Raw genomic sequence first — 14,927 nt, 5'->3', positions numbered from 1 at the left:
TGTGATTACCATGGCAAATTTAACTGGCCTGAAAAAAAAATTCAATTTTGTGAAAAACTTCAAGGGATTGAAATTTATTTTTTATTTGCCATGGAACAAAACAAGACCTTTCAAAATTTCTTGCAAAATACCAAACCAAACCAACCAACCAAACAAAAAACAAATAATAAAACAAACTTGAAAGAGTTAGTGTGCAGCAAGTTGGGGGTATAAATCTACAGCTTCTGCTCACTAAAAGTTCGATAGCATGGTTTGGCACACTGCAGTTTGAGATGGGAATACATCAAAGGGCACAACAGAACTTTTAATGCGCAGTGACAGGGTCCAAATGAGCAGCGGGTTGGTGCACTGTAGATTTATACCCCAGCTTGCTGCACATTAACTCTCCATATAGACAAGCCCAGATAAACCATCCCACTTCGGAATAGCCTGGAGCAGGGACTTGAACCTGGGTCTCCCACATAGGCAGGACATTTGTCCAGTTTTAAGAGGGACAAACCTCTTTTTCTATGGTTTTGTTCCCTGTCTGGTACTGAGACAAAACTGGATATGGTTTGGGCCAGTATCACAGATGGGAAACGCCACTTTGAAGAGCGCACTGCTCTTACACAAGTAATGTGCATGTGAGGTCATGCCGGCAGGATTGGGGTGCTCTTCAAAATGGCATCTTCTGTACGGCATGACCTCACATGCGGTGGATGTGAGGTCATTCCAGTGGGAGCATGTCAGTGCAGTTTTCAAAATGGTATCCTCTCTGTGACATGACCTCACATGCACCGTGTGTGTGAAGTCACACCAGCAGGGGCGGGGTCACATGATAGGGGTGGGTCCACGCCATTCTCAGAAAAACTGGAATGTCCAGTATTCCATGGATGCAGCAGTAGCCATCTTACTCCCACGTCCCAGGTGAGTGCCCTAACCACCAGTCTACAGAGTCAGTCTCTCAATCTCTCTTCTTGGAGTGGTTCTACTTTGTATAAATAATTATTTGCTGAGCCAGAGAAAGACTTTATAGCACAGGGGTTAGTGTACTCACATGGGATGTGGGAGATCCAAACTAAGTCCTTGCTCCAGGTTATGCTGTGTGTGTGTGTCTTTCTCTCTCTCTCTCTTGTTTCAACCAGAAATTCCATCCTGGAAAAGAGAAACATTCCCTGTGAACATTTAATCAAAACTGTTACATTTCTGCACAAAGTTTCAGTTTTGACTAATTGGCATTTTTTGACCAAAAGCCCCCAAAATATATAGTTGAAAAATTCCTGACCAGCTCTAGTCCGCTCAGAATAGTTAAAGAAGATGACTTCAAGAATGGAATGTGACCTTGTTTTGATGCTGAGAACTGCTTGCTGAGGGCTTTGTAATTTAGGGTCTAGTCCTGTAATCCTTCATCAGGAGAGAAATCCTTACTAGTGTGAGTTGTCCTGTTGTTTTAATTGAGGACCACTTGTGTAAGTATTGCTCAACCTGAGTAAAGATTGCTGTGGTAGCATAACCCAACACCCTTTTGTCATTTAACCTCCCAAAATTAATTGCTCATGTTAAATAAACTTTTTCTAAATGGTTTGTAATTAATGAAGAGAACTCCATCCTGTACCGATCCTAATGAGATCAATGACTTTTAAAAGAGGAGGGTTTGATGGCAGTGCTGTTTTTCAAATAATGAACTGTCTGGAAGAGATGTCAGAGAGCTGGCTGCAGGCTTAGGAATGATAAGTGGGCTTCTGTCTGCAGCCACTAGATTGCACTGTTGTATAGTGAACAAGCTGTCTGCTTTGCAGAGCTGCATAAGAATGGTTTCATGCTGTGCAGAATCTTGTAAATACTGTTCTACTGTTTTCACTAACAGAAGCATATGAGATCAAGAGAGGAAGAATGGCATTTGGAAATCTTTGCTTTCTCCTCAAACACAGGCCCAGGTCCTGGTTTTAGTTAGGTGTGTTTATTCTGTGAAGAAAACTCCATTTCGGAACTGGGGTTTTTTTGTGGGGTGCGGGGACCAACTTGTTTCTCTTGAAGAATTCTTGGCTTGATGCAGACATTCCAGAAGACCCTTTCAAAGCTGTCATGGACCTTCTTATATACATAAACTTTCAGCACGTGCTCCCTATTCCCTCCCTGTTTTGGCACCGTTCAGTGGTCCAGACAGTACAAAAGAACCACATAAATTACTTCCCTGTGTACGTTACTGACGCTAGGCAATCGCAAACACTATATACTGTTCACGTGTGAACAATTAATTACAGTTATATTATTTAGTCACATTTTCCACTCCCATTGTCCAAAGTAAATTTTCCTTTAACTGTAATGTGGTTTTAATTTGGGAAGCAGGGTTTCTTTAACCTATTTGACATTATGCAAACCATCTTAAAGGAGGTTTCATGCTATTTCCACTCTGTCTGCTAGCATAGCTCTCCGCCAGAATATGAGCTGTGTTTTATCAAGCAAATTACTTACAGAGGATTTTGGTCAAAAAGACTGTGGGCTCATTTCTTTGCCTATATTGACTCAGCTCTGGTGTAAATCTTTTTGTATTTTGCTTCATGGATTAGCACCTCTCTCATCCTCCCACTGCCCCTCTCTTTAGGGCAGTAAGCTGAGACAATAATAATGAGGAGCAGAGCTAGTGGCTCTCTCCATACCAAAGCTGTGGGAGGGAATAGGTCATCCCAAAGGACCTGAGTCTGCAATTGGTTAGTTTAGTTGGCCTGATATAAGCCTTACATTTGGGAACTATCTGCCTCTGGTTTTGAATCTTTCAGTAACAACTTTTCTGCCTGCTAATTAAATTTCTTACTGCTGCAGCACTGGGGAAGACAAGCAACTTTCCTTCAAAAGGGCACATAGGCAAAAACAAACTCCACTGATTACATGAACGTGCATTGTATACAATTAACCTGTAAGTGGGTCCTGGCGCCATGCACTGGACAAGAGAAATGTGATCTGAGACAAACAAGAAGAGACACTTAGCGGAGTGGAACAGAATTTTATCAGTTGGTCACTAAGTCCTTTAATATTGGGGTAGGAAACTTTTTTGCCACTGATTAAATCCAGGTGATTCTTCTATCTGTTCAAAGCAAGCTGGTGATTCTACTTCATTTCAGAGTAAAGTCTATTATTAATGTGTATAAATGCTATTATTTGTATAGCATCAGATATGTACCTAACACCTTACTGCAGTAAAAATTAGAGCTGCAAATTGTCCCACATTCATTTAAAAATGTGAGTGAATTACCATTTGCTTTGGCCAGACACCTTTTTGTGTTTGGTTTTCATGGGCATTTGTTCCATCAGGTTGTACTGCATGAACACTCACAGAAAGTGAATTTGAAGTCAGATTGGCAGGTATTCACAGAAACAAACATTTAAATTCAAATGTGTGAATACTGGTGCTTGTAAGTCCTTGCACTCTCATCCATTCAGAGAACAGATAGATCACATTGGTTTGTTTCTGACCAGTTGCAACTAACCAGCTGCAGTGGAACGGTGAATACTTGCCGAAAATGATTTGTGAAAACATTTTTCAGAAAAATATTTCTAGATTTTTTTATAACAAATAAAAAAAACAGAATGTGCTTGAAAAATAAGGTTTCATTATCCATTGTGAATGATGTGCTCTACAGAACTAAAAATATGCATAAGACGGTATCTCTGCCCCCCCAAAGAAATTGCAGTCTAAAAACCTGTTGTGGGTGGTACAGGCAACACCCAGAAAAGACAGTGGGATTGCAATTGGGCAATTTCTGAATGGAATAAGTTTTTAGGCCCTGATTCTGAAAAAACTGTGCACTGAGTCCTGTTTATTTCAGCGAGATTCTACCTTGTTAGTGTCAGCCTGCGTAGTTCCCTTTGTAGGAATAGGGCCTTGGTTTTAAATGAGCTCAGTGCTTTTGTCAACCGTGATCTTCCCCTCTTCATTTATGTTGTACTTTGTAAATATCCAGGAGTTTTATACTTTCCGTTTTTAAATGTGCTATAATAAAATAAATAGTTATATTTTCTCCTAGGACAGTACTAGCTGTTTCCGGATTCTGTATATTCAGTAAATACACTATTATTTTTATTCTATCTGCTGACTTCATATCTAACTTAGATACCTACTGTTCCTACCTCTTCCTTAAACAGAAATTGGGAATCCTAAAGCAAGAAACATTTTGGTGGTTGTGCCATTTTTGTATCACTTTAAAAATGAAGCCTTGAATAATTTGTGCCTAATACAGATACAGAAACAGAAATAGCATAAGTGTTAACAAAAATGTTTCCTCCAGGGTTACACAAGATGTTGTGACACTGTCTTTTGTCTAAATATTGCTGTACTTCAGGAATCAGTGGATAGAGGAAGAACATTGGAGGAAACCTCTTCACACATGCAGATAAATCTTTGCTAATAAGTGAATTTGTGGGGCTTAAACCTTGTGCTTTTTCTCTCTGTACTTAGAGCATTTAAAGAGACACTATTTATGCTATAGTGCTGTGTACATACACACACACACAAATAAAATCTGATCTCGCTCTTTTTTGTAATCTTTAAACTGGTCTGGTGAATGAGAGAGCTTTGCCACTCCACATTTGTTTAGAATTAATTCTCTTTGACATTTACAAGCTAATACAGTACCAACAATATATGAGGAAAAACATCTCTGCAAAGCATATAATTGCTATTAGTTAGGACAACAACTACTGTGTTTAGCATCAAACACTTTTTATATAAAAAGTCAAATATGCAGTTATGAGACGTGGATACCGGATATATGTAACTAATTATAATGCAATTACTGCAACAGATCATGTGCTTTCCCCTCCCCGCCACCCTTCCCAATCTCCCTGGTATAATTTCCTCTGGCTGAAGCCAGTCTGTATTTATTATAATAACTCTCACTCTCTCTCTTTTATTCTCTTTTAGTGGGAACAATAAGCTGACTGATGGCTAGAAAATTAGCCCAGGGAACTCTCTCTATTTTGTGTGCTCTCTCGTTCTCTCTCCCTCCCCTTGTTAGACTGGTGAGCAAATTTAACCTGTGACTCTCTCACACACTCATCATTAGACCAGGATATTTCAGTCTCATTTTTTTACTCCACATTGTGTGTAAGATGTGACTGCAATTTCTCATTAGAATTCAAGGGGGTACAAGTATGTGTATAGAGTACTGTGTATATTATGCATACAAAGTTATTGTTCAAAAGATTTCTGCAGTCTATTCCCTTGTAACACCTCTATATTTGAAACCTGGTACTGTAACGTGCTTGTACCAATCAGAAAATTGAATGATCATAACCTCCTGCTTACATCTAAGAAAAAAAATATTTCAGCTGTAGCATCAACAGAGTAAATCCCATTTTACTGAGTATACTCGGCATTTAAAAATAATAAATATTAACAATTAGATGTGATCATGTATGTTTTGCAAGGCTTTAGAGTCTGAGCATTTGGGACTAGAGTCTGCCATTGTATCTCAGGCTTAGAAAAAGAAGAAGCAAATACGCATGTTTTGGTAATTAATCCATTTCAAGATGACCAGCCAAATGAATGCCTCCTGTACCTACTGCATAAATGGGAAGTCTATGGCACCTAGATATTTATTCTGTTTCTATAGAAAACAGACTTCGAGAAATTTTGTACTCCCAGAAATTCCACCTATATTGTTTGGGGGCAAATAGTTTGGGAGTGGACAAAAAATAGGACCTCATTCCAGCTACAAAATCTGGTATTTATTTATATGTGCATATGGAACACCTTCTACCTAATCTATGCCCTTTGAATATCAGAATGTGTAACTGCAGAGCTAGTGCATCTTTGGCATGTAGAATTACCAAATAAAGGCACTTATTTACATGCCATTATGGCCCTGCACTTAAACCTAGTTAAAAAAACAAAAAACACCACCAAACCCTTCAGGTCCACTAGGCCTTCCCAAGAGGAGCTGAGTTCCTGCCGCCTTTCCAATGGCCTAACCCAAAGCTAGCCCACCCCAATAGTGAATGTCAGCACAGAGGGGAAACCACAGGACAAATGTAACCCATCATAGGTGCTGGGCTGGAAACATTTACTAGGCACCTGCTACCTGAGAACTAAACCTTCTAGCCTGAGGCAGATCTGAAAGAAGGGGTTGTTGGGGAAGGCCCAGAGGTATCACCCTCGTGAGAAACACTGCCATCTTGCCACCAGCTGTGGGAAAGGGTGAGAGGGTGACAGGATTTCTATCAGGGTGATGTCCCTGAATCCTGTTTGGGATTCCCTCGTTCATAATAGCCTCTGGCTAATGCTGTAGATATTTTATAAACTGAAGTTCCACCCTCACTGCTCAGCTGGCTGCTGCAAGGGGGAAGGTCTCTACCACACTAGGCAACCCCAACTCCCTGGTTTGCGGCAAGTGGGGCAGGGGGAATAAGTCACTGGTATTCTTCCTTTCCCTTCATCTCTGGTTTTTGGATCTTCTTCCCTTGCGAATAATGCAAGTGCCTGCTCATGTAATCCACAGGTCACTGTGTCCCTGTCTGTGCTTTGCCTTGGTGAAGATATAGGAGTCTGTTATAGGCCCATGCTGCAGAGACTAGCTCTTTATCTCAAGCAGAGGGACTTGTGGTTTCAGTTCTGGAGGATCCCAGAGTTGGCTTGAATGGCAGCTGTCACATAAGTGCATCAACAAAACTTAGGAGAGTCTCTAATTTCACTCTGTGCTGCTCAGCAGATGAGTGGCTGCTGAGGCACTGGTGCACTCTCTCTTCAGCCTGAGAAAGATGACACTGCATTGGTTGACAGTCAGTTCACAGCTGGAAGGTGATCTTAGCAATCCTAAGAGCTAGTGACCTTTAATTTATTTTACAATGAGAGCTTAGATTCTGCAAAAGCAGCTGATGTGGTCCCCTCACTTACTCAGGCAAGCTACAACTCATGAGCAGTAAGTGGATGCATGGACCCTTCAAGCCCTGCATGTGTGCAAACAGTTATGTGGTCTCACAGATGCTTTCTTGGTGTGTTTGCACAGCCACTCAGAGTCCCCAGAATAATGGCACAAGGGTGACCTCAGTAAGCAGCAGAGCCACATCTATTTATTACTGGTGGAGGGTACAAAGGCAGTGTCCAGCCTGCTGCTGGTATCGCTGTAAAAAACGGTTTCCCTTCCCTCCACCCCTGAAACACATCCCACCCTGAACTTGTTCAGGGAGTTACTTCCTGAAATAGGGGTCCTTCCCTCATTCTGCGAGGAACCACACTCGTTAAGGCTGGCTGTGGGAGTGCCAAGAAAGACTGCCTCACCCAGCCATCAGAGTACCTCAGATACAATATATACCACATCTTTATTAGCAGAACCTTCCCAGACAGATGTTTTCTCATCTCCCATTTATAGAGCAAATGCCCTCAGACCCTGCAAAATAATTACTAAATCTACAAATTATCATCCCGTTCCTAAATTAGGAAGATTCTACAGTAGGGTGCCCACAACTTATATCTGAACATGTTTCATATTCCTGGACAATTATGACACAAGGGTAGTTGGATTGATAATGGGGGATTTTGGTGTTGCGAGCCAGGCTGTGGGGAAGAAGGGAGTTAGCGCAAAGAGTAGAAGACCCATGAAAGAGTGGGTTTAAGATTAATAGAAAACTTGATGCAGAGTACTATTTTCACTTCACAGTGGTGACAGACATATCTTTTTTATTAATAGTTACATGTGAGTTAACAGCGTCCCCCTTGCAGGTGCCCCTTACTACAACATTCTCTACCAATGAATATAAATGACTAATCTAATCAGTTTCCCTTAACCACCTCAACATCTCTTCTACTGAAATTGAAATGCCTCCAGCCAAATTTATTTCAGTGCTCGCACTTACCCCCTCTGACATACCTTATTTTGAATCCTAATACTCCTGCTCTCCTGCCTTTTATTTATAGGTTTTATTTTCTGTTGTGTTCATCCCCATAATATCTGAGCACCTCGTTTAAGTTAATGAATTTCCTTTCACAGCCACACCTGTGAGGTAGGCCATGTCATTTTATGGATAGGGATTTGAGGCACAGAGGGAGGACATGGCATGACCAAAGTCACACAGGGAGTCTGGATCTCCACCCAGGTCTAAGGAGTGCCAGTCCAGTGCCTTAAGCACAGTTCATGCTGTCTTTGCTTTCAGGTATTTCTCTAATTGGTAAGTAGACATGTAATAGCACTGAATATACAAGCTTATGGGGAAGGTCAAGACGTGAAAGACATCCTGAATCCTAAGAGCATATATAAAAAGACAGAATACAGCTAGGGAAAAGAGCAAGATGAAGTGATCCAGATTGGCGCACCTCCATCTCATAGAAAAAGCGTTGAAGGGGCAAGGCACACCTGGAAAGGACATCAGACAAGGGGAAATTGTACCAAAATGAAGGCTGTCTCCGATAGTAGCATGTCTGGCTCAGCACGGAAAGGACTCAGGACCTATATAGAATAACCTTGTCAAATGTGCAGTGATAAATGGGAATGTTGTGATAAAAAGGTGCTGGGTAGTGAGGATAAATGAAAGGTATTCATTATTTTCTATAAACCATACATTGTAGAATTATGTGTATTATTCATATACTATAAATTATATTATACTAACGCAGTTACTTTTATCAACCAAACTTGTAATCTCATAAAAAAATGCCTCTGAGCTCTAAAACACATTATTAAGAAAAACGCTTTCAGAAGCTTCAGATTTTTTTTTTCTAGGCTCAGATTGTGGCTTCAAGTTTGTGGGGCCTACAAGACTATACCAAATCCAGCCCTTGGTAATGAGAGTCTGCCAGCCTTAGATTTCACATGTATGCTCAATCCCTGTGGTTGTCTATTGGATAAAAAGTGTATCTGAGAACTGGAGCGAGAGCTTGGAGAAAAACAGAATTTTGATTTTCTGGCAATTTCAAAAAGTTGAAAAAAAATTATCTTGGGTCAGACCAAAAATGAAATTTTTTGAAATATTGGTGAATTAAAACGTTGAAAAACAATTCACTTTGGGTCAAATGAAACACTTAATTTCAACAAAATTGAACTGATGTGGAGCAATTTTAACCAATTTTGGGTATTTTAACAATGAAATTAAAAGGAATTTTGAAATGAAAAGCCATTTCAAATAGAAGCATCGAAATATTTCATTTTTAAAATCTCAAAACTGGCCATTTTGATTTTTTTTCCAGATTTTCTTTCTCCTAAACAAAACGTTTGGAAACATCAACACACGTGGGAAACATTTCAGTGCCACTGAATCTGCATGTTTCATCAAAAAAAGCTTCATGTGAAAATTTTCTCCCAGCTCTAATGTTCCCTCAGGTGAAGTTTTTTTGTTCCTCCAATTCATGTGCCTCTAATTCAAGTATTAGAAGTTTCTAAGTGAAAATCCATCAACCAGAACTTCACCTAAGAGGTTTAGATATTTTATCTGGTTTTATTTTTCTAAGTGAAACCCTGCAAGAATCTGGCTATGAGAACAGGGTTCCTCAGACAAATATGAATTTTACTGTACTGTTTGATACTGCAGACCCTCTTCCAGAACCTAAACCTTTCCTGGCTTTGTCCAGTGTGATGTGGATCAGTAATCTGACACTGAATTATAGTTATCACTGTTCATTGGGTTTCTTTATCTTCATTCACTCCAAGCACTTTCAGTGCATTACTAAATAAGTCCCTCATATGCCTGAAAGCAATTTGGAAAAGCTCATACATCATTCATCTGAACAGGAGAAATAAAATAAGAAAGGGAAGGCGTGGCTTAATTTCTTCACAAGGACTGAGAACATGATGCTAAGAGACTGATAATAAGGTTAACGTTTAGAAAGAGGCATTATTACAAATGTAAATTCACACCAGCAAATTCTGAGTATCTCTCAGTTTGGAAAGTCACTCATGCTAGATTTACTTACACATATATTATAAATGTAATCCCATTAATGAAGATACTGCTTCTAATGAATTGGAGGAGAACAAAATATAAAAGAGCTGCAGTCCTTTTTCAATGCACAGCCATCTTTTCATCCACGTATCCGGAACTCTCATTCAGAAAAGATGCATTTATAACATCATGTGGCAGAGCCTTGGCAATAATAACATCTCAATCGCCAGAATACACTTACAGTGGGTGGGTGGATGGGTGGCTCTGGCTCTAAACACTCAATTAAGTGCATTTTTTCTTACACAGTCCCTGTGGTACATTAAGTTTTACTGATATATAATAGCTTCAGCATCTCTAAGGGAACTGGCCTTGATTTTATTAACCGAAGAGATTGAAGAACAAAAGGCATATATTGCTGACAGGTTAAAAATTCCTTAACAACGGTATCTTTAATGGCTTTGTTTCTTTTTTTCTCCTCGGTACATGCTGTGGTAACCTACAATGCTCATTCAGAGAGAGATTATTTTTGGACTCGGTAATTTTCCATGAAGGATGTTTTTTAGTTTTTATGGTTTTTATGTCATGAAAGATTTGAACAAAAAGTTGTCGACTGTGTTAAAGGTTAGAACCTTTCCCTCCCCTTTCTAAAATCATTTATCTGTCTGCCTTGTTCCTTCTCTCTCTCAGAGTGACTATTATAGCTAAAGTAGTGTAAAGTGATACATACGTGATAACCAACAACTTTGGCCTAAGAGCTTATCTGTTAGCAGTGTCAAATGCTATCTGATAATCAATATCGCTGCTCTTGTGTTATGTGCACATGTTTCTGGAGGCGTGACTGTTTGTTTGGAAAAGCATGTTCTGCTTTCTGTCCTTTTGCCTCTTGGTGGTTGTCAGCCTCAGACTCTGTGTCTGTCAGTAAGTTGGTTTTTTTATTTTTATTTTTTTTTAAACCTGTCCACAGCCACTGGAAGTAACCCGCAGCTTTTGCGGCTGTAGATGCTCACACAGATGTTGGAAATCTATGGAGGAACAAGGTCATGAAAGGTCCCATGTAAAACCCCAATCCTGTGGGTTAGGGAGTTGTAGAACAGAGAGCTTGTGTAAATGAATATCCGACTATGTGAGAATATGTGAGATCCCTAGTTTAAAACTGCCTCTCTGTTCAACCCTCACCAGCCCCTGGCCACACACCTGTTGTTTGGAATTCCCTAGAATTGGAAGTAACATTCAGACAATGCCCCAAGAAAAGGAACAGGTCGCAGTTAGTCAGTGGGTCATTTTTAAAGATCAGACTGATCTATTGCGTGAATGGAGGGAGAGAGACATTTCTCTTTCCCTCCAGTGCAGTTTCAGGGTGGGGAGAGGGCATCCAATGGGCTCAGTATGTTTGTGTATGTTTATGGAGGGGAAGGTGTAGGAAGCTTGTTATGTATTGGTGTTCAATGGCGTTTCATAGAACAAATATTCCCACCTTAAAGAGTTAATACTTACAGCTACTGCATCTGCATGTGAGTCTCCCTGCCAATTTTAAAGTTAGGTTGTTTAAAGTTACATTTTTCTTGTTTGATATTTAATGTTTCTTCTCCTTTCTTCCTGTGGGAAAGACCCATACAAACAACAAGGATGAGTGACTGACTCTCTGTGAAGGGGAAACAGTGAAACCTGAAGTGCTGTCAGATTCACAAAATAACTTGAAAACATACAGAAATAATTTCCCCTTGTCTGAGTTGTAGTGAACCTAGGCTCTGATTCTGTGTTGTGTAGTGTGTGACCAGACTGTGGCTCCTAGAAGAATGCGGAATGCACACAGCAGTTTGCCTGCATGCTATACAGTGCAGGATCATGGCCAAGGAACAATAGGTTAAAAATGTTAGACGTGGGAGTGAATTTTAAGTTAACAATGTCCCTTAACAATGCATCTTAAAGGTTATGGAATGACACTGACCATTTTAAGCAGGAATGTGAGTGTTTTGTTATTGACCTGTAGCTAATCTGTATATACCTCAAGGTAGCATGACCATTTATTTGGTATTTTAAGGGACATCCCTTGTTTGGTTCTTACTGTCCCATATCCTGCATCCCAGAAGATGCTACTAAGAAACACTTCATTAGAAACAAGTTTTAAAACAATCATGCAAAGGACATAAACTGATAAAAATGTATGATTTGCCCCATGAACAAAACATTGTGGGCTAGTGTCTCATAAAATTAACTTTATCCATTATTTTTCATACGGTTTTCCTTTGTTTCATTGAATTCTGCAGGAGTTTGAGATCTACAACTGAGAGTTAATTTCCAAACTTAACTCAACTCCCACACCCCCAGCCATCATTTGGTTTGAGGGGGAGATGCTGGCATTAGCAGGCATAAATGTAATAAACCCTATTCTTTTCCCTGGCTGAGCTCTTCTAAATTCCTTCCATAACTGACAGTAAGAACCTGCTCCCCAAATTGGGATGTCAATACAGTGCTCAGGTTGGGTATAATCCATAACTCTTTCTTTGGGTAGCAGGCATTCTTGGGCACCATCATGATGCCTGTGTGATTGCTACTGAAATAAAAGTGCCCTAGTAGAATAAGGGTCAGATTCTGCTACTGCAGCATAACCTAGGAGACTTCCAGTGCTTCTATTGGCCAACAGCTGCAGAGAAGCTGCTCTTTGCTTTCTTCCAGACACATGCACTGTAACACATCAATTTCTACACACACACACACTCCTATGATTAGTGTGGTGGTCTTTTAACATTGACCTCTATTTAGTTCTTAGCGTAACATGTTCATCTTTGGTGAGACAGAAGTTAATTCTAGAATAAACTCATTAACCTGTTCGTTTTAATTCACTTCCGCTGCTGTACTTATTCTGGGCCTGATCCTCCTCTCTTCGAAGTCAATATGACTGTTGTCATTGACTTGAATGGGAACAAAACTGGGCCGTCTCTGTATCATGTTCAGTTTCACGGGTGTAATTTCTGGGAAGGATATTTCAGCAGTGCTAACTAAAACGCCTGCTTCATGTTCAGAAAAATGGATTAAGGATGTGTGAGTTATTTTCAGCTATGCAACGATTAGCCCAAACCTTACCCTTTCCCTGAACTGAACCCAAACCTTTTCGCTAGTCACTTAAGGGATAATCCAATAGAATTTAATAGAAAATTGTAATTTTTCAATAAGTTTTTGAAGTAATCTATAGAATTTAATAGAGATTATCTATCTAGATGCTATAGAATTCAATGGAATTGATTAAAAATGTATAGAAAATATATAACTATCTTAAAATCTGTCCTATAGGGTTTTTAGAGTAATTTCTATAGAATTTAGCTTCTTTCGCCACCTAGCAAATAAGGGGTTTTAAAAAGATTTGTTTGGAAGACCGTGCCACTCACCCAGCCCTCCAGCAAAAACCTGCTGTCTGTGCAGCTCCCTGCCCTTATTTTTAAGTGAGGGTCCACTTCCTGCAGGGCTGGTAACCTCCCTGCTGGGTTCTATGCCACTCCTCTCTGCACTTTTTCCTCTCCTTGGTCACATTGTCTGGAGCATCTAAATTAGTCTCACTCTGCTATATGACACCAATGAAAGATGCACACTTCTGCATCGGTGTGTGCAGATTGAAACCCCAAAGTGCGTGCAAAGATTTTACAGTAAAAATCTCTGCCTTTTTCTGGCCCAGCTGAAATTAGGAAACAGTGGTAATCAATTTGCTAGCCTGAGAATTGTTTATCTAAACTAAACCATGCAAACAGGGGCGGCTCTAGGCACCAGCAAAGCAAGCACCTGCTTGGGGCAGCCCATTTGCAGGGGCGGCAGGGATCTAGCATGGGAGCTGAGAACCAACAGGGGCCCTGGGAGCTGTAGTTCCTTGGTTAGCTCCCTGCCTATAGAGCCAGCCCTGGAGCAGGGAAAGAACTACATTTCCCAGCATTCCCTTGGCCACTACCAACAGGAAAGGGGGAGGGAGTGAGGAAGCTGAGAACTCATGCTGCAGCTTGCTATGAATGGAGAGCTGCACTGTGAGTAGGGATTCCATATTTTAACATTCAAAAAATAGGACACTCCACGGGGAGGGAGGGTAGCCCCACCCTGCCCCCATCCACTCCCTCCGACTGCCCCCCACAGAAACCCCAACCCATCCAACCCCCCTGCTCCCTGTCCCCTGATCACCCCCTCCTGGGACCCCTGCCCCAACTGCCCCCCAGGACCCCACCCCCTATCTAAGCCCCAATGGTCCTTGTCCCCAACTGCCCCCTCCTGAGACCCCCCAACTTCCCCCCTAGGACCCCACCCCCTACCTGTCCCCTGACAAACCCCTGGGACTTCCATGCCTATCCAACCGCTGCCTGTCCCCTGACTGCCCCCCCGAACCTCTGCCCCATCCAACCCCCCTTGCTCCCTGTCCCTTGACTGCCCCCCTGGAACTCCCTATCCCGTCTCCAACCCCCCAGCCCCCTTACCGTGCCACTCAGACCAGCGTGTCTGGCTTCGCGCAGCACCAGACACGCTACTGCATACATGCTGCCGTGCTCCCCTGTGGATCCACAGGCCCCCCGCCCCCCCTCCAGCACCTGCCTTCCAGATTTGAACACCTCAAAATTCAGGAGTGCTCAAGCTCAGTTTGGGCAGCTGTTACTTCATTTCTCCCAAATCACATATACTGATACACTGTAACTTGCTGTAGAAAAAGTAGGATAAAATTGAGCAAGAAATGCTTCCCAGTGGTTATTAGGACTGGAATTGCTATTTTCAACAGCCATTGCCTTTTTGTTTGTTTGTTTGTTTAAAAGGAAGACAGTGATATTGCATTGGCAAATTCCCCATAGAAAGAAAGAATGGAACAAAAGAATAATAAAGGCACCTCAACTTTTCCTCATTTATGTAGGACAGTCTTATAATATGCATCCAGATATCCTCCAATCACACAAGCTGAAAATTGTTCCACTTTACTGCAGTTCTGTAACCATATGGGAACCAATCCTGGCTGTGTTCTGTGCACATCTAAAATTCCTGCTGAATGACCTGCCCTGGGAGCGAGTTACCAGTGACCCAGGGCTGCGGCGGAAGGAGGGTGCGGGGGGGGGGGG

This window comes from Terrapene carolina, unplaced genomic scaffold (genome assembly GCF_002925995.2).
Source record: "Terrapene carolina triunguis isolate 2854851 unplaced genomic scaffold, T_m_triunguis-2.0 Scaffold58, whole genome shotgun sequence".
In the NCBI taxonomy this organism is placed as follows: Eukaryota; Metazoa; Chordata; order Testudines; family Emydidae; genus Terrapene; species Terrapene triunguis.
This window is presented reverse-complemented; position numbering follows the sequence as displayed.